This window comes from Rhinopithecus bieti, unplaced genomic scaffold (genome assembly GCF_001698545.2).
Source record: "Rhinopithecus bieti isolate Rb0 unplaced genomic scaffold, ASM169854v2 scaffold_13348, whole genome shotgun sequence".
In the NCBI taxonomy this organism is placed as follows: domain Eukaryota; kingdom Metazoa; phylum Chordata; class Mammalia; order Primates; family Cercopithecidae; genus Rhinopithecus; species Rhinopithecus bieti.
Genome location: NW_016808764.1, coordinates 4,933,411 through 4,954,717, shown reverse-complemented (window position 1 = coordinate 4,954,717; position 21,307 = coordinate 4,933,411).

Genomic DNA, 21,307 nt, shown 5'->3' with positions numbered 1-21,307 from the left:
CTGATATGTGGGAGCTAAGCTATAAGGACGCAAAGGCATAAGAATGATACAATAGACTTCAGGGGCTTGAAGGGAAGAGTGGGAGTGGGGTGAGGAATAAAAGACTACAATTATGGTACAGTGTGTACTGCTTGGCTAATGGGCGCACCAAAATCTCATAAATCACTACTAAAGAACTTACTCATGTAAACAAACACCATGTGTACCCCCAATAACTTATAGAAATTTTTTTTTTTCTATTTCTGGGAAAATGCTCTTTGTAGTTTGAAAGGAATAGCATTGAATCTGTAAATTGCTTTGGCCAGTATGGCCAGTTTAATCACATTGATTCTGCCTATCAATCAGCATGTGATATTTTTCCATTTGTCTGTGTCATCTGGGATTTCTTCAAGCAGTGTTTTGTAATTTTCATTGCAGAGATCTTTTACTTCCCTGGTTAGCTGTATTCCTAGGTATTTTATTCCTTTTGTGGCTATTATGAATGGGATTGCATACCTGATTTGGTTCTTGGCTTGTATTTTGTTGGTGTACAGAAATGCTACTAAGTTTTGCATGCTGGTTTTTGTATGCTGAAATTAACTGAAGTTGTTTATCAGCTCAAAGACCTTTGGTGCAAGACTATAGGGTTTTCTAGATATAAAATCATGTTGTGTGTAAACAGGGATAGTTTGACTTCTCTCTTCCTATTTGGACGCCTTTTACGTATTTCTCTCCTGACTGCTCTGACCAGAACTTCCCATACTATGTTGAACAGGAATGGTGAGAGAGGGCATCCTTGTCTTGTTCCAGTTTTCAAGGGGAATGCTTTTAGCATCTGTCTATTCAGTATGATGTTTGTTGCGGGTTTGTCCTACATGGCTTTTGTGATTTGAAAGTACGTTACTTCCATGCCTAATTTATTGAGACTCTTTTACGTGAAGGAATGTTGACTTTTATCAAAAGCTTTTTCTGCATCTATTGAGATAATCGTGGTTGTTGTTTTTAGTTCTGTTTGTGTGATGAATCACATGTATAGATTTTCATATGTTGAAGCAACCTTGCATTCCAGGGATAAAGCCTACTCAATTGTGGTAGATACAGGAGCTGATAGATGAAATAGAGTTCTCACGTCGGTTCTTTCTCACCTGTGTGTATGGGTATTCCTTTAACCACAGTTTAAATTGAATACAGTCAGTAGACTTCTTTTCTGGATGTTTTAACAGGGCTGGAGTTTTGTGCATGGTCTTTATTTGCAGCTGAGTTCCTGTTTTTGGTTTCACAGAGGACTGTATTAGCAAAGTATTTTTGGTGTTGAAGTCTTGGGTGTGATCCAGTAGGTTGGTGGGACTTAAGTGTAATGGTCAGTAGGTAGGTTCTTGCTCAGTCATGTGGTTCCTCTGAATTTCCTCCCATTTGCAGCTGTGGTCTTTTTCCATGCTCTGAAAGTGTGGCCTCATCTCCCACTTGAGTGCTGGCTGCAGTTTGTGACTTGGCCCTCCCTGGCTGCACACCATGGCTCTGGGGTGATGTTTCCTTCCTAAATTGGAGGCAGGACAGGAATAAACTTTAGCAGTGGTTGCAGCCTAGGGTCTTTCACTTGTCTCCTGGGGCTCCTCCCCAGAAGCATGCAGAGCTGTAATCAATAAGTGCCAACAGCCTGGGATGGAGTGGTATGCTGTGAGCCCAGGCTAGGGCATGGGGCTCTGCCTGGTAATGAGCACAGCAGGTGGGTGAGACCTGTGGGAGACTGAGTGGCATAATTTTCTTAGAGCAACTGCAGCTTGCTGGGGTGTAGATAAAGTACTCATAGTCATTGCTCCTTCCCCAGTCAAGGGCAGCTAGGGCAGTTCCACTGGGGCTTTCAGTTTCCCTGGGAGCTCCACCTCTGAGAAATGCAGAGTTGCTCCTACTGGGAGTGCTCAGCCAGGGGATGGGGTGGCTGTACTCCTGGCCTAACCTAGGGGCTCTGCTTGTTGTGGGGAGGGAGTCGAAGGCTCACATGGAGGAGAGAGTGGGCTGTGATATGCTATAAACTCTGGTGAAGCTCTTTATTTTTCCTCAGATCAAGGCAAGCAGGGGCAGAACCACTGCTGTGGAAGTGGGAGAGGGGCTGTCAGTTGCCTCTGCGTTGCTCTGTATGCCAGTCTGAAGGCTTTGGTGGGGTGGGTTCATGAGGGAATCACCTGACACTAGGATTGCAGAGATCCATGCAGGAAGTGTGGGTACCCAAAGTTTCTCATTCACTCACCATTTCCCCACAGACTAAGAGCCTCTCCTGGCTCTGTGCTGCTCCTAGGTCAGCCTGTCTGGCTCTTTCCATTCTCCATGGGTTTAGTTATTTCCTTGATGAATCTGAATGTGTTAACCTGGAGTTTCAGTTGAAGATGTAATATTCACTCACCAGATTTTCTTCTCACCATGAGAGCAGCACACACTAGCTGCTTCTACTCAGCCATCTTCGCCCTCCACTATCTTCAGTTTCTTCCATTAGTGTTTTATGGTTTTTATTTCTTTTACTTCTTCAATTAATTCCTAGGTATTTATTTGTAGCTACTGTGAATGGGATTATTTCTTGATTTATTTTTCCGATTGTTCACTGTTGGCATATAGAAAGGCTACTGATTTTTATATGTTCACTTTGTATCCTGTAACATTACTGAATTTATTTATCAGTTCTAATAGTTTTTTGATGGAGTCTAGGTTTTTCCAAATATAAGATCATATCATCTGCAAACAGGAATAATTTGACTTCTTCCTTTCCAATTTGGATGCCATTTAATTTATTTCTCTTGTTTGATTGCTCTAACTAGGACTTCCAGTACTATACTGAATAACAGTGATGAAAGTGGACATCTTTGTTTAGTTCCAGATCTTAGAGGAAAGGTTTTTAGTTTTTCCCCATTCAGTGTGATACTAGCTGTGAGTCTGTCGCATATGGCTTTTATTATGTTAAGGTATGTTCTATACCCAGTTTTTTGAGGGTTCACAGAATGAGTCTGGAAGCACTGCCTCCTCTTCTTCCTTTTTCTTTTTTTAATAGTTTGAGTAGAATTGGTATTAGATCTTCTTTAAATATTTGGTAAAATGCAGCAGTAAAGCCATCAGGTCCTAAGCTTTTCTTTGCTGGGATAATTTTTATTAAGGCTTTGATCTCATTATGTGTTATAGGTCTTTTGGATTTGAATTGTTTCATAGTTTCATCTTGGTAGGTTGTGTGTGTAGAAATGTATATGTTTCTTCTATATTTTACAATTTATTGACATACAGTTGCTTTTAGTAGCCTTTAATGATCCTTTGAATTTCTACAGTATTGCTTGTAATATATCCCTTTTTATCTCTGATTTATTTGGGTCTTCTCTATTTTTTTTTTTTTCTTAGCCTGGACAAAGGTTTGTTGATTTTGTTTATCTTTTCAAAAAGCAAACTTTTCTATAAATTTATATTTCGTACTGTTTCCTTCATTTCAATTTCATTTATTTCTGCTCTGATCTTTATTACTTCTTTCACCTAATAATGTTGGGTTTGGCCTGCTCTCTATTTTCTAGTCCCTTAAGATGCATTATTAGGCTGTTTATTTTAAGTTTTTCTACTTTTCTGAGGTACTGTCTGTCTTGAAAACTGGTTGCAGTTTTTATTTTAGATTGGTTCATCTTTTAGACTATCTTAGGTAAGATAAATTTACATTTCACAGTTACTGTGTTATAACGTTCTGTATTTTTCTGTGTACTTACTATTACCAGTGAGTTTTTACTTTCAGATGATTTCTTATTGTTCATTCATGCCCTTGTTTCTCTGATTGAAAAACATTTCTTGTAGCACAGGTCTGATATTGATAAAACCCCTCAGCTTTTTTTAAATCTTGGTCTGGAAAAGTGTTTATTCTTTATATTTGAAGGACATTTTCACTGGATATACTATTCTAGGGTAATTTTTTTTTCCCCTCAGCAATTTAACTATATGATGCCACTCTCTCCTGGCCTGTAAGATTCCACTGAAAACTCTTTTGCCAGACTTACTGAGTCTCCATTTTATGTTTTTTTTCTGTTTGTTTTTTCTTGCTACTTTTAGAATCCTTCTTTATCCTTGATCTTTGGGAATTTGATTATTAAATACCTTGAGGTAGTCTTTTTGGGTTAAATCTGCTGGGTGTCCTATACACTTCTTGTACTTGGATATTGATATCTTTCTCTAGGTTTGGGAAGTTCTCTTTAATTATCCCTTTGAATAAACTTTCAACCTTTATGTCTTTCTCTACCTCTTTAAGGCCAAGAACTCTTAGATTTACCCTTCTGAGGCTATTTTTATATCCTGTTGGCATGTTTATTTATTTTTTATTTTGTGTCCTCTGACCGTGTATTTTCAAATAGGTTGTCTCTAAGCTCAGTAATTCCTTTTTCTCCTTGATCAATTCTGCTATTAACAGACTCTGATGCATTCTTCAGTATGTCAGTTGTATTTTTCAGCTCCAGAATTTCTGCCTGATTCCTTTTTAGCTATTTCACTTTCTTAGTTAAATTTCTCTGATGGGATTCTGAATTATTTCTCTGTGTTATCTTTAATTTCTTTGAGGTGCCTCAACATGGCTATTTTGAATTATCTGTCTGAAAGGTCATATATCTCTGTCTCTTCAAATTGTTTTCTGGTGGCTTATCTATTTTGTTTGGTGAGGCTATGTTTTCATGGATAGCCTTGATGTTGTATATGTTCATTGATGTCTGGACATTGAAGAGTTAGGTATTTATTTTATTATTTTAGCCTTCCCAGTATGGGCTTGTTTGTATCTGTCCTTCTTGGGAAGGCTTTTTAGATATTTGAAGGGGCCTGAGTGTTGTGATGAGTATTTGGTCACTGCAGTTATAGCTGCATTAGGGGGTTCCCCAAGTCCAGTAATGCTGTGGTTCTTGCAGATTCATAGAGGTACTACCTTGGTAGTCTTGGATAAGATCCATAAGAATCTTCCTGGATTACCAGGAAGAGACTCTTGTTTTCTTCTCTTACTTTCTCCCAAACAAACAGAGTGTGTCTGTTTCTGTGCTGAACTGCCTGGAGCTTGGGGAGGAGTGACACAAGAACACCTGTAGCCACCACCAGAGGGAGTATGCTGGGTCAGACTTGAAGCCAGTGCAGATCAGGTTTCACTTAGGGCCCTCTGTAATCACTACTTGGCTACTGCCTACTTTCGCTCAAGGCCCTAGGGTTCTACAATTAATAGGTGATAAACCCGTATAGGCTTCCTTTCTCATCAGAGTGACAAGTTCTCCTAGGCCCCAGGTGGTTTCAGAGATGCCCTCAAGTAGCCAGGGCTTGGAGTTAGATGCCTTAAAAATCTACCTGGTGGTCTATTCTACTGCAGCGTAGCTGGCTAACAAACCACATGACAAAGTCCTTCCCACTCTTTCCTTACTTTTCTATAGGCAGAGGAGTCCCTCTCCATGTCTACCACCAGCACAGGCTCACCCCCAAGTACTCAGGCTACCACCAATGTTCCCTTAAGGCCCATAGGATCTTCAATCAGCTTGTGGTGAATGCTGCCAGGCTTGGGACTCACCCCTCTGGGACGTGGGCTCACCCCTGGCCAAGGGTGTGTCCAAGAATGCCATCCAAGAGTCGATGTCTTGAATTAGGGATACTAAGAACTCGCTTGGTGCTCTACCCCACTGTGACCAAACTGGTATGTAAGCTGTAAGACAAAGTCCCCTATACTGTTCCCTCTACTTTTTTTTATCCATTGTGGTTGGAGAAATTATTTTATATATTATCTACTTTTTAATCTATTAACACTTAATTTTTAACCTAACATATAGTCTACTCTGAAGAATGTTTTATGAGCACATGAGAAGAATGTGTATGCTTTGTTGCTCACTAGAGTGTCCAATAAATGTTTGATCTAGTTGGTTTAGTGTACGGTTCTATATCTTTATCATCTGTGTGGTTTTTCTATCCATTATTGAGGATGAAGTACTGAAGTATCTAACTATTATTGTAAAATTATTTCTCCCTTTAATTCTGTCACCTTTTGCTTAATATAGTTTGATCTGTTATTAGGTACACATATGTTGATTATTATTATATCATCTTACTATATTGAACAATTTATTAATATGTGGTGTCTTTGTCTCTGATAAACCTTTCTTAAAATTTAAAGTCTATTTTGTCTGGTATTAGTATAGTTATTTCTGCTCTGTGCTGGTTTTTATTTGCATGAAATATCCTTTTTCATTCTTTTACTTTCAACCCATTCGTGTCTTTGGATGTAAAGTGACTTTCTTTTACACAGGATACTGTAAATAATTTTTAAAAATCTTTTCAAATCAACTCTGCCAATCTCAGGCATTTGATTGGAGAGCTTGATTAATTTACATTTAAATTCATATTGATTAGTAGAGACCTCTCATTTTGATATTTGTATTCTGTTTATCTTGTTGCTTCTTTTTTTTTACCCCTTATTTTATGCATTACTGTCTTTATTTGTGTTTACTTCATTTTTGTATTGCGTATTTTATTCCTTTCTCAGTTCCTTTTGTGTATAATCGATAATTGTTTTTCTTTGTGGTTAGCATGGTAACATTTAACATCTTAAAGCTGTAACACTTTAACTTACACCAGCTTAAGTCTAATTGCATACAAAATATCTGATCTTTTACAGTTTCATCCTTCTGTTCAATTATTGATATCACAAAATGTCTTTGCACATTTGTGCCTAACATTATAAACTAATAATTATTTTTTAAACACATTGGTCTCCTAAATCATGTAGAAAACAAAAATGTGGAGTTGCAGACCATTCTTACAATATTAGCTTTTATAATTGAATATACATTTATCCTTATGAGATATTTATTTATTCATACATCTTTGACTTACTATCTGGTGTCCTTTGATTTCAACCTACAAGACTCTCTTTAGGATTTCTTGCAGGGCATGTCCAGTGGTAATGAGCTCCCTTAGATTTTTTTTTTTTTAAATCTGGGCATATCTTAATTTCTCTCTGACTTCTGAAGGACATTTTATTTGGGTATAAGATGCTTGGTTGATATATATTTTCTTCTTTTAGCACTTTAAATATATTTGGCCACTGCCTTCAGGCCTCCAGAGTTTCTGATGATAAATTTTAACAACTTTATTCCTTGTGTGTGACAAGTCTTCTTTCTTGCTGCTTTCAAGCTTCTATTTTTGTCTTTTTTGATTTTAATTCCTGATTCACATGGATGTAGTTGTTTTTGAATGCACTAGTCATTAATACCTGGCTCCCAAAAGAAAACGGGAAACTGAAGGGAAGTATGAACAAAAAGGGGGGGTGGTATCAACACGTAAGTCACTCCAGCCAGAGAGGGAGGACCTTGCAACAATGTCGGTGAAGGAGGAGGACTGGAATTGTGGCTTCCAGTCTCTGTGTTAGAACCTCTGTATTAAGAAGCAGCAATTAGTCATCACAGCATGAATTTATGATATTTGGAAATATAGGATTCTTATTGTTCATTCTGTTTCCCATAACCTAAAGCATCTCTGCCATCTTCCAAGAGTCTTTTCTGCCAGATCACTTTTAAATCACATACATTCATTCTTGAATTTCTCTAGTCTATGGATGTAAACCTTCATTTCTCCCTCTCTTTTGGTCTTATTTATTTATCTATTATCATCTCCAGCATGACAGCATATGAAATGTGGCTTTCGCCCTCACTGGCTGAGGTAGAGTTGGGATCTCTAGCTTTATTATTCTATAAGAATTCTAGATGTCATCTGTTAAGAAGAGGGCTTAGCTATTGGAAATCTTGTTTTCCTAGGAAGATCATTCTAGTAATATCAAACGAAATGAAATGAATATGCATGTCCAAGTACTAAATTAGAATGTCAACCCTGAACTTTGGAAGTCAGAGGCTTCAAAGAAAGTGATGATAAATTGTCACTCAGCCCTCACTAGTAAAGGAAACATTTTAAAAAATAAATTGCAGCCTCAGAAGGAAGGGGCAAAGGTGTGCAGGCAGGTGCAAGGCAGAATGTCAAAGGCATTTAGATCTAACTCTTTGTTTTCTTCTCGAGGCTAGCATTACATAATTATGCCAGCTTATAATACTGATTAGAATGTGGTTTTTGTTATTTATTCATAAGTTTTTAGCAAATTAAATTTAGATGATAGATTTATTTTTAAAGTTTGGTGGCTAAATATCTTCCTGGAAAGTTTAGAAAAAAGTTTAGAAAACATACCAGGTATCAAGCATCATCTTTTTGTGCCCATCTGGAGATATTATTTATATTGTATCTCACCGGTTCCCAGAGCAGGTTCAAGGGGTCAATACATATGGATACTTTCACTCCCTCATACTTCCCTGTATAGAATAATCAAAACTTCATGGTCCTTTTATTTTCTTGTTATGTCGAATACAAAATCAAGAAGATATATAGCCACTACTTGCTGATTACAGTCATACCTCATTTTATTGTACTTTGCTTTATTATGCTTCTCAGATATTGCATTTTTTACAAATTGAAAGTTTGAAGAAACCTTGCATTGAGCAAGTCTGTTGGTGCCATTTTTTTTTTTCCAACAGCATGAGCTTGCTTTGTGTCAGTGTGTCACATACTGGTAACTCACACAATATTTCAAAGTTTTTTATTATTATATTTTTTTCATGATGATCTGTCATTACTGATCTTGTTGCTACCATTGTAATTGTTTTTAGGCACCAAAAACCACACCTATACAAGTCAGCAAACTGAATTGATAAAAGTTTTATATGTTCTGACTGCTTTACTGACCAGTTGTTCCCCTGTCTCTCTCCCTATGATTGAGCCTCCATATTCTGTAAGATACAACAATATTGAGATTATACCAATTCATAAGCCTACTATGGTTTACAATGGTGGAATAGTCTACAATGGTGAAATGGTCTATAATGGTGAAAAAAATTTGCATATATCTCACCTCACATAAAAATCTAGAAATAAGTTTAGTGAGGAAGGTATATCAAAAACTGAGATAAGTTAAAAGCTAGGCTTCTTGTACCATACTATTAGCCTAGTTGTGAATGCAAAGGAAAAGTTCTTGAAAGAAATTAAAAGTGCTACTTCAGTGAGCCCATGAATCATAAGAAAGGAAAACAGCCTCAATGCTGATATGGAGAAAGTTGTACTGGTGTGGATAAATGATCAAACCAGCCACAATGTTCTTAAGAGAAAGCCTAATCCAGAGCAAGGCCTTAACTCCTTTCAATCCTGTGAAGACTTAGAGAGGTGAGAAAACTACAGAAGAAAAATTTGAAGCTAGCAGACATTGGTTCATGAATTTAAGGAAAGAAGCCATCTCTATAACATAAAAGTGCAAGATGAAGCAGCAAGTGCTATATAGAAGCTATAGCAAGGTAGCTAGAAGATCTAGCTATCTTGCTAAGATTACTGAAGAAGGTGGCTATGCTAAGCAATACATTTTCAATCTAGACAAAACAGCCTTATATTGGAAGAAGATATCATCTAGGACTTTCATAGCTGGAGAGGAGAAGACAATGCCTGGCTTCAAAGAATCAAAGTGCAGTCTGATACTTGTTCAGGGGCTAAAGTAGCTGGTGACTTTAAGTTGAAGCTAATGCTCATTTTCCATTCCCAAAATTCTAAGGCTCTTAAGGATTGTATTAAATATACTTTGTGTATTCTCTTATAAATACCACAACAAAGTCTGGATCACAGCACATCTGTTTAGAGCATAGTTTACTTTTAATTTTATGCCCACTGTCGAGACCTACTGCCCAGAAAAAAATGATAAATGATTCTCTTCAAAATATCACTGCTTATTGATAATCACCTGGTCACCCAAGAGCTCTGATTGAGATGTACAGGAGATTAATGTTTTCATGCCATCTGACAAAACATCCATTTTATAGTCCATGATAAAAGAGTAATTTTTACTCTCAAGTATTATTTAAGATATACATTTTATAAGGCTAAAGCTGCCATAGATAATAATTTCTCTGAGGGATCTGAGCAAAGCCAATTGAAAACCCTCCAGAATGAATTCACCATTCAGGATGCTATTAAGAATATTCACCATTCATGGGAAGAGGCCAACATATCAATGTTCACAGGAGCTTGCAAGAAGTAGATTCCAACCATCTTAGATAATTTAGAGGAGTTCAAGCATAGAAGTGAAGTCTGAAGATGTGACTGAGTTGCTGTACTCTAATGATAAAACTTTAATGGATAAGGTGTTGCAGTTGCTTCTATGGATGAGCAAAGAATGAAGTTTCTAGAGATGAAATCTACTGCTGATTAAGATGTTGTGAACATCGTTGCAATGACAAGAAAAAATTTAGAATATTAGAGAACCGTAGTTGATAAAGCAGTTGCATGGTTTGAGAGTATTAACTCCAATTTTGAAAAAAGTTCCACTGTAAATAAAATGCTATCAATCAGCTTCACATGCTACAGCTAAATTTTTCACAAAAAGAAGAATCAATTTTTGAGGCAAACTTCACTGTTGTCTTATTTTAAGAAATTACCATAGCCACTCCAAACTTCAGCAATTACCATCTTCATTGGTCAGCAGCCATCTACATTGAGTCTTGACCCTCCACCAGCAAAACAGTTGCGGATCACTGAAGGCTCAGATGATTGCTAGCATGTTTTTTTCTTTTGTAATAAGCATTTTAATTTTAATTTAATTTTATTTTTTGAGATGGAGTCTCGCTCTGTCGGCCAGGCTGGAGTGCAGTGGTACCATCTTGGCTCACTGCAACCTCTGCCAACCAGGTTCAAGCCATTCTGTTGCCTCAGTCTCCTGAGTAGGTGAGATTACAGGCACACACCACCATGTCCAGCTAATATTTGCATTGTTAGCAGATATGGGTTTTCAACATGTTGGCCAGGCTTGTCTTGAACTCCTGACCTTCAGTGATCCACCTGCTTTGGCCTCCCAAAGTGCTGGGAATACAGGTGTGAACCACCACACTCAGCATAAAGCATTTTTAAATTAAGGTATGTACTTTTTTATACCTAATGCTATTTCACATTAAATAGACTATAGTATCATGTAAACCTAACTTTTATGTACACTGGAAAATCAAAAAAATTGTGTGATTCATTTTATCACAATATTCATTTTATTGCAGTAATCTAGAACTAAACCCACAATATCTCTGAGGCATTTTTAATCTGCTTTTTTTTTTTTTTGCCAGATTCTAGGAAGGATCCCTTTATTCTGTGTTATCCCCTCCACCACCTACCACATACATAAAATACATATGTATGAGAATTGAAGTTCCTTATGGACAGTGGGGATTGACTTCCAGAAATAATGACTTCCTAAATGTGTCATAGATTAAAACTGCTTTGAATACCTTTAATTTGGCTACTTGATTATTTTTTCCAAGGTAGAGATTATATTACCCTTCACTTCTACAAACTTTTAATGGTGCTCTACTACCTGGACATTGTGAACAAATGCCTTTCTTAATTTGGCCCCAATTTACCCTTTGGTAAACTTAGTTTTTGATTCCAAATTTACTTGTCCTTGCTCTTCAACAGGAATTCTACGTTCCGGTGAAACTAGATTACTCTCTACCTGGGAACAGTTTTCTGACTACTCTGACTGTATTTTGTTTGTTTATTTTATTTTTACAGCATTTCCAAGAATGAAGTTCTTTCAACCTATCTTATTAGGAACCACCTCAACTTATTAGGAACCATGTAAAACGTTTCCCTCTTCGTGAACTTTCCCATCTAATTCCCTCAGAAACTTATGATATCTTCCCCTTTTTGTACTTCTATAACATTAATGCCTTGTATATTCTTGAGACATATATTGTTCCCCTGATTTTAATTGTAATTTTTGACAAACTATTTTTATCTCTATGCTAGTCTAAAATTCCTTATGGGGTTGATCTTAAAAATTTTGTATTGCATGAAATGTCAGGGAGAATGCCTTGTTCATAGTAAATATTAAATACATACAATTTGTAAAATTAGACTGAATTTAAAACAATAAATAACTGCAGTCCAACCAGATTAAATCAGGAAAGTATATTAGCCAGAATTTCAGAAATAAAGATTTTGTAAAAATCTAAATCAATCATAATATTATAGCAAAGAGTAATATAGACATTGTTTTGTTTTGGTTTGTACTGTAAAAAAATTAGAGTTAATTGGCGTTGATATAACTGGGTACTTATTTAAAATCAAATGAGTTTCAATTTATGCTTCATACCAGAATAAATCCCAAAATGGCCCAAATTTAAATGTAAGCAATGAAATCAAAATTTACTAATAGAAATGGTAGGATAATATTTTGAATTGCATTTTAATTTTAGATTTATTAAATTTTTTGACTTCTGAAGTTTGTGTTACATTTAGAAGACTGTATTNTTGTACTGTAAAAAAATTAGAGTTAATTGGCGTTGATATAACTGGGTACTTATTTAAAATCAAATGAGTTTCAATTTATGCTTCATACCAGAATAAATCCCAAAATGGCCCAAATTTAAATGTAAGCAATGAAATCAAAATTTACTAATAGAAATGGTAGGATAATATTTTGAATTGCATTTTAATTTTAGATTTATTAAATTTTTTGACTTCTGAAGTTTGTGTTACATTTAGAAGACTGTATTCAATTTCAACATAATAATAATGTTTGAATATCAAAAGCTACTATTAACAAAGTAAAAACATGAGTAGCCAAATGGAAATAAAATTAAAACTCATATTACAAGCAAAAGGCTACTTTCTCTAGTATGGAAAGAACCCCTATAAGCCCGAAAGAAAAATAAATAACAAATATCCAATGAAAAGGGATTAACATTATTATCAAATTTATCAGAAAGAGAATTAAAATGACATTAAACTGATAAAAGGCTTACTGTCACAGAAAAAAATACATTCAAAATAAAATTATACTAAGATGATTTTCTATTTATAAGGTTATCAAATTTAAAAAATTATGCTACATGTCAAGGCTCTAGAGAAAGAGGCAATTAATTACATTGGTGGTAGAAGTGTATTCATACTATTTTTATTCAGCACAATATGGCAAATATATTAAAATTAAATGCACACAACTTTTTAGGGAGTAAATTTACTTCTGTGAATTTAAACTAACAATATTTTCCAGTAGGTATGAAATGATATAAATGTAAGGGTATTTATTGCATTGCCACTTGTAAAAACGAAACTTTGCGCCGAGCGCGGTGGCTCACTCCTGTAATCCTAGCACTTTGGGGGGCTGAGGCAAGCAGATCATGAGGTCAAGAGATCAAGACCATCCTGGCCAGCATTTGAAACCCCGTCTCTACTAAAAATAAAAAAATTAGCTGGGCGTGCTGGTACTCACTAGTAGTCCCAGCTACTCTGGTGACTGAGGCAGGAGAATCACTTGAACCCAGGAGGTAGACGTTGCAGTGAGCCCAGATAGTGCCACTGCACTCCAGCATAGTGACAGAGAGAGACTCTGTCTCAAAAAAAAAAAAAGAAAAAAGAAAAAAGAAAAAAAGAAAAAAAATTGACACAAAACAAATGTCGATGATTTGTAGACTGATTCACCAGCTCATGTTACATTCAACAAGAGCAGACGTGTAAAAAAGAATGAGGAATCTCTTCACAAACTGATTGAAATAATCTCCAAAATTTATTTGTAAATGAAAGAATCAAGGTACAAATCAATGTCTATTTGGGGAAAAAGAAAGAAAATAACAAGACTCTAATTTGCTTTATTTATAAAATGTATCAAAAAATACAATAGAAAGTGATAACTTTGTCTCTAGGAAGAAAAGTGGCTGCCGGAGGTTTAAGAGAGAGAAAAACAATTTTCACAAACAAATAAATGAGAAAGGATGGTGTATTCTTATAGTAGAATGCCAATTAAATATTTAATAATGATGGAGTTAGAAAATTATAAACAGATGCAAACACTAATGAAACAGCTTTACTGGGAAAATAATGTTTATATTGTCTTAAATACATCCTCACAAATCATTTATCAGTTACCAAGACAAAAACATAGTAACTCTAGAAAGAAAAACTTTGGCAGAGACCAATTTCAAGAAATGATCAAATTAATCATCATTAACATTGGCACAAACCAACAACATGCCTCTCCTGATGATCCACTGAGAAGAATGCAAGAACGCTTCTGGCAAACAATGCATGACTTTGACTTAAGCATGATAAACATCAGACAAACTTGAATTGAGGGATATTCTATAAAGCACCCAGTCCATGTGTATTTCAAAAATACCAAGGTCAGGAAAACTGCAGATTATAGATGAATAAACAGACATAACAATTAAATGTGATCTTTGATAATGAATTAGATTCTGGATTGGGAATAAAAAGAGACATAAAGACATTATTGAGGAAGCTCATGTACACTTTTATTGGGTTGTTGTTCTTTATTATTGTTGAGTTGTATGAATTAGCATATTTTTTGCATAGAAGTATTTTGGGATAAATATATTTTCAAATAGTTTCTTCCAGTCAGTGCTTTTTCATACATGATCTTAATAGTTCCTCTTGAAGAGAATACTTTAACTTTAATGATGTTTTATTTCTAGATTGTTTACACATCAATATAAAATTAGAATGAACACATAAAATTTTATTTTTGAAAGTCATCTCAAACTTTTTTTTAAATTAATTAATTAATTTTTTTTTTTGAGACGGAGTCTCGCTCTGTCGCCCAGGCTGGAGTGCAGTGGCTGGATCTTGGCTCACTGCAAGCTCCGCCTCCCAGGTTTACGCCATTCTCCTGCCTCAGCCTCCCCAGTAGCTGGGACTACAGGTGCCCGCCACCTCGCCCGGCTAATTTTTTTTGTATTTTTTAGTAGAGACGGGGTTTCACCATGTTAGCCAGGATGGTCTCGATCTCCTGACCTTGTGATCCACCCGTCTCGGCCTCCCAAAGAGCTGGGATTACAGGCTTGAGTCACCGCCTGTAAGGATGCCTCTAGTGTGATAGTCACTATGCAGGACAAATTCTGTTGGGGATATTTCTAGTAAGGCCAGCAAAGTGAAAAAAGATGCCTAATTCATATCAGGGAATTCCTTCTTACAACAGAAAGATATCAGAATGTAACTCACCAGGAATTTCCATCAAAGGGAAACACATGTGACATTTGGTCTGATAACCAGTTTCTTACCATTGTCACTTTTGCCTCATTTCTAAAACATCAGGGTAACATTTATTTATCAGAGGATTTGATACTTTGTGGGATGAGTTGATATATTAAATGATTTGTGAAATTTAAGATCTCAAACTACTGTGATAGTTGAAAAGTTGTGTAGACATCTTTCTTGGTAATTGGCTTGGTGTCTTCCAATAGCTCTTCCAAAGAATAAATCTTCTCACAGCTCACCTTTCTCTCTGGGCAGCTTATACCCTTCAAGAGACTAGACTCTGATTATGTCTGTGGATTTCTGTGGCATGATATGAGAAAATCTAACAAGAAAGACATTGTGCATAAAAGAAATCAGCAAATAAGTCTGAGAAGGGAAATAAAGAAACCAACAAAAAGCCTACATAAAATGTCAGAACTAAACACCTCCCAACTGCTGCTTGTAGGAGGGGTAGTGTTACATTTCTAATATGAAACAGCTTGTCTAATGGCAGTTTTAAAACCAAGCAGAAATTATCCATAAAAAAGAACACACAAATTACTATTATTAGACATGCAAGAGGGTTCATCACTATTGATCCTATGTACATTAAAAGGATAATAATAAAACATTGTAATTCTGTGCCCACAAATTTAATAATGGATGAAATAGACCAATTTATTGAAAAACAAAAAATAGCAAAATTCACAAAGGAAGAGTAGATAATCTAAATAGACTTAAAACTATTAAATATATTTAATCAATAATTAATAATCTTCCATTAAAGAAAGCACCAATCCCTGATGGTTTCACTAGCTAATTCTAAAAAATATTTAGGTACAAATTAAACCATGTTTCTACAATCACTTCTAGAAAATAAAAGAGAAAACACTTCCTAATTAATCTTAGTATTACTAGTATTACCAGTATTACCCTGATGCCAAAAATAAAGACATTACAAGAAATAAAAACTACATCCAATATCTCTTGTAGACATAGATGCAAAAATCTCAACAAATTGTTATCAAATGCCATCCAATAATGTAGAAAAGTAATTATACACCACAATCAAGTGTGGTTTACTCCAGATATGCAAGTCTGGTTCAACATTAAAAAAAAAATTAATGGCCGGGCACAGTGGCTCACGCCTGTAATCCCAGCATTTGGGAGGCTGAGGCGGGCAGATCGCGAGGTCAGGAGATTGAGACCATCCTGGTTAACATGATGAAACCCCATCTCTACTAAAAATACAAAAAATTAGCTGGTATGGTGGCACACACTTGTAGTCCCAGCTACTCGGGAGGCTGAGGCAGGAGAATAGCTTGAACCCTGGAGGCAGAGGCTGCAGTGAGCCGAGATCACACTGTTGCACTCCAGCCTCGGCATCAGAGCAAGACTCCATCTCAAAAAAACAAAAAGGAGAAAAAAGAATCCATGAAATCAATATGGTAAAAAAGACAGAATATGATAATATCACTTGATATAGAAAATCATTTGAAAAGCCCAGTACTCATTCAAGATGAGGGAATTTTCTCACCTCAATAAAGAACATGTATAAAAACCTCAAGCTAATATCATACTTTATTGTGAGAAACTGAATGTTTTCACCTTAAGTTGGGGACAAGGTAAAGATATCCTCTCTTACCATTCCTGCTGAAGATTGTACTGAAAATCCTAGCTAATGCAGTGAGTAAAGAAAATTAGAGTCAAGGACACAGTGCTTGTAATTAATTTAAAAAATCTAGTAGGGCCACAAGATAAAAAGTTAATATAAAAAGTTGATTGCTTTCCTTTATAAAAGCAACAAACAATCAGAACTTGAAATATAAAACACAATATAATTTACATTACCATAAAAAGTGAATCCTTAGGTATAAATCTAATGAAATATTTATAAGATCACTATAAATGGATGTGGAAAATGATGAAGCTCTGATGAAAGAAACCAAAGACACACTAAATAAATGGAGAAATTTTTCACGTTCATGGATTGTAAGACTCAATATTGTTAAGATGTCATTTTCTTCCCACTGGATCTATTAAACCAATACAATTACACTCAAAATCCCAGCTGTCTATTTTGTAGATGTCTATAAACTCATACTGAAATTTATATGAAAAGGAAAAATACAAACCAAACAAAGCCGGAACAGCCAACACAATATTAAAGAAGAAGAACAAAGTTAGACAATGGATATTATCCAACTTTATGGCTAATCTAAACCAGTGATCAAGACACTGTGTTTTTAGTAAAAGAACAGACATTTGGATGAATGTAACAGCAGTGAGGGTCCAGAAGTAGACCACACACATCTGTCAATGGTAGATGCCCTTTTCCAACAGATAGAAAATGATCAGGGGAGACTAAACCAAGATGGCTAACTGAGTCTCTGTGTTCCTTTCATGCATGGAATTACAGAAAGTTGGAAAATCATAGGAAAAAGGGAAACACAACAAAAACAGTAACTGCCATCAGCACGCAAGACATTAAGGTCACTCTGTTTTGATATACATATACATTGTGAAATAATTACCAATGTATCAAAACATCACATTGTACACCCTAAATATATGCAATTTTTATCTGCCAACAATACCTCAATAACATGGGAGAAAAGAAGGAATTGAGGCAATTCTGAAAGATAAATAGCAGAAAAAAAAATCAGGTGTATAGAAAAACAAATAGAGAAAATATACAGACTACTACTCAGAAAATGATTAAGAAACAAAACAAATGAGCAAACCAAAAAACCACTAGGAGCTACCAAGTCATGAGGAAACTATGACTTCTGAAGCAGAAGTGCCAAATTCAATAAACAAAAAGATAAGTTTTTAAAGAAACATACTTGATAGAATAAATTGAAATGGAATAGAGAATAAAAATAGAATACTCTGACAACAAATTGAAAGTCAGTTATTGTGTATGATAAGATACCTTAGAATTTACATTTCTTATTGTCATAAATAATACATAAGGTCATTACACACACACACACAATGATGGAAAAACACATGCAATGCCAATGGAAGAGTGATAGCTATTCAAAACACGGGTGAAAAATTCTGCTCAGATATTAGAGTGTGCTGGTTAGTTGCAAAAGAGCCAAAGCAGCGAGAAAATATGATTACTTACATGAATTGCAGAGCTTGCAAGATACAAAATTAAACAAAGGTTAGAAGATACAGAAGAAATGTACCCACAAAAATTAAAAAAAAAAAGAAAAAAGAGAGGCAGAAGCAGTTTTTTTTTTTTTTTTTCCCTTCCCCAAGACAAGTTTCACTCTGTTGTTTAGGCTGGAGTGCAATGGTGCAATCTCAGCTCACTGCAACCTCCCGCTCCCAGGTTCAAGCGATTCTCCTGCCTCAGCCTCCTGAGAAGCTGGGATTACAGGCGTGTGCCACCGCGTCCTGCTAATTTTGTGTTTTTGTAGACGAGGTTGTACCATGTGGGTTGGGCTGATCTTGAACTCCTGACGTCATGTGATCTGAAAGCAGTTATCTTAAGCAAAGCTGAGAGAAAATTTTCCACTGAGTTTTTAAAAGATGATATGCTCATCATTCCTTCAATTAACATAAGATATTCATTCATTTATTTATTTATTTTTATTTTAGATTCAGGGGGTGCATATGCTTGTTTGTTACCTGGGTATATTGTATACTAGTGGGGAATGAGCTTCTAGGGTACCCATTGCCCAAATAGTGAACACTGTTACTAAGTTACTAACACAGAGGTTTGTTGTCATGTTCCTCAGTAGCAGACATTATAATCATTTTTGAAAGGAATTTGCATTTTTTTCTTTAATTTTCAGATAGACTCATGAGTTTTAATTTCAAAGGTGGATCAGAGAGAGATCCCAGATATTTTTACCAAAATATATGGTAAAAATGTTGATAAAGAAGCATTTCATAGGTAAGCAAAAGGCAATTCCTTGTTACCTGGAGTTTAGTGAGAAACTCAAGAGACAACCAAAGGTTTCATCTTTATCAAACAGGATTTTTATTACTTTCTCATCAGCAGCAGTAGAAAGACCTACAAACGGGTTACAGGTACGACTGAAAAATATTCACTACTATGAAGTTAAGTTTGGTAACAAAATATAACCACTATTTATTGTATGTATTCTGAAATACATGAGCACACATTTGACTACTGAATTCAGCATAATTGTATTTATGATAGGACCATGGTGTGTAATTACATTTCTCTCAAAGTCCTATTATAAGACAGAGGAACTTTATTTAATTTTATTATGTGTTCCTTCTATATTATATTTCTAGCAAATCAGGATTTGATGAATTATTGAGTATGAGCTGGCAAACCGGTCCTGCAACCCCTGCACATAAAGTAATTCTGATTCCAACAAATGTATTTCTGACAAATGGCTTCCACTTAAATGATTTATCAACCTAATGTGGAATGGACCCACAGCAGCAGAGTAGTCGGCCTCTTTTGCACTTGGTTCTGTCTTTGCATGCCGAGAGGAGAAAGGCAGAAAATATAACTTATATCGAAGAATTGTTTGGAAAGATATGATGTTTGTGCTAAGTTGACAGCATATGGATCAAGCAACAGAAAATAAAGAAAAAGCAATAAATACATACAAAGTTTACTTTTATCTTCAATCATGGAAATTATTTGTGTCTGCTGAAGAAAGAAAACAACCACCATTAGAGTTAACTGAGCGTATTAAACAATAAACCACAAGGTGACTTCTAGCATAAACTTAGTTCCAAGGGTTTGCAGTCAGCTTAGATCTAAAGGCCACAACATTACTATTGTGGGTTAATCAGATCCTGGGAGTGGTTTGGTTGAAAATGATGTAGCTGCAAAGTGTATGCAGATATTTTCATGAACACCACTGAAAGTGAAGATTCAAGGGTAATCAAAGTGCAAGCATTTATATGATTTGAAATTCTTCATCAGCTGATAGTTCACTACAGTACATGAAATTATGTGATTGATTAAAAGCATCTACTAAAAACTAACTTCATTAACATGTACTGTGACACAATTTACTGTCCAGCCCAGGAAGTTACATCAAAGGGTGTGTTGGCTGGGGACAGTGGCTCAGTCCTGTAATCCCAGCAGTTTGGGAGGCTGAGGTGGGTGGATCACCTGAGCTCAGGAGTTCGAGACCAGCCTGACCAAAATGGTGAAACCCCGTCTCTACTAAAAGTACAAAAAAATTAGCAGGATGTGGTGGCCAGTGCCTGCAATCCCAGCTACTTGGGAGGCTGAGGCAGGAGAATTGCTTGAACCCAGGAGGCAGAGGTTGCAGTAGGCCGAGATTGTGCCATTGCACTCCAGCGAGAAGGATGGGCCTGCCTAGAGCACACATCTTGCCCCTCCATTAAGATATTTGCCCTTCTGAAGCTTCAAAGAATGAGCTAAAGAGTATGTCCAAAACATCAGAAAAGGCAGAATTGAATATTCTTCATTATTCTGGGGGATAAGGAAATAGAAACACACCAGGTTTTGAATGAAAAGCCAAGGACGTCCATGCGTAAGAAAGAGGCACAAACTAGAATTGAACAGACCCTTACTAAAAACATCAACCCGACTCTGGCTCAACTCAATCCCATACCCCTCAACCATATAGAATCCTGGAAAACAAAATATATGAAATATAAAACTCACTGGTAAAATTTTGGAAAACATGACAAACAAGATAGGATTAATGAGTTTGAGAAGAAGTCAATAAAAAAAATCTAATGGAAGCATAGAAGGAAAATGAAAGATTAAAACAAGACACAGCACTATAAGAGGCATGCAGAGTATGTGAGTAGAGACGATAAACTACCATGCATTTTACAGACCTTATAAATATCCAGTCTTACTTTAAAATGCTTTATGACAAATAATTTACAAAACATAAAATTATCAATTAAAATAGTTTGTCAAAACTGAAACAAGAAGAAATAGGAAATGTGAACTTACATATGATCAATTAATTTATCAATTAAAAAGAGATCTTCCTCACACAATTATAGCTCCACATGAATACATTAATAAACTCTTTCAAACATTTAAGGAACTATTAATACCAATTTTACACTCATTTTTCAGAGAATGGGAAAAGATAAACATATGTTTCCAACTTGTTTATAATATCAGAATTGTATCTGTGTAAAAACTTGACAAAATTCGTAACATGATAATAATGAATCAAACCCAGTAACATATAAAAATAATAATGCATTAAGACCAAGTAGATTTTTTTTTTTTTTTTTTTTTTTTTTTTTTTTTTTTTTT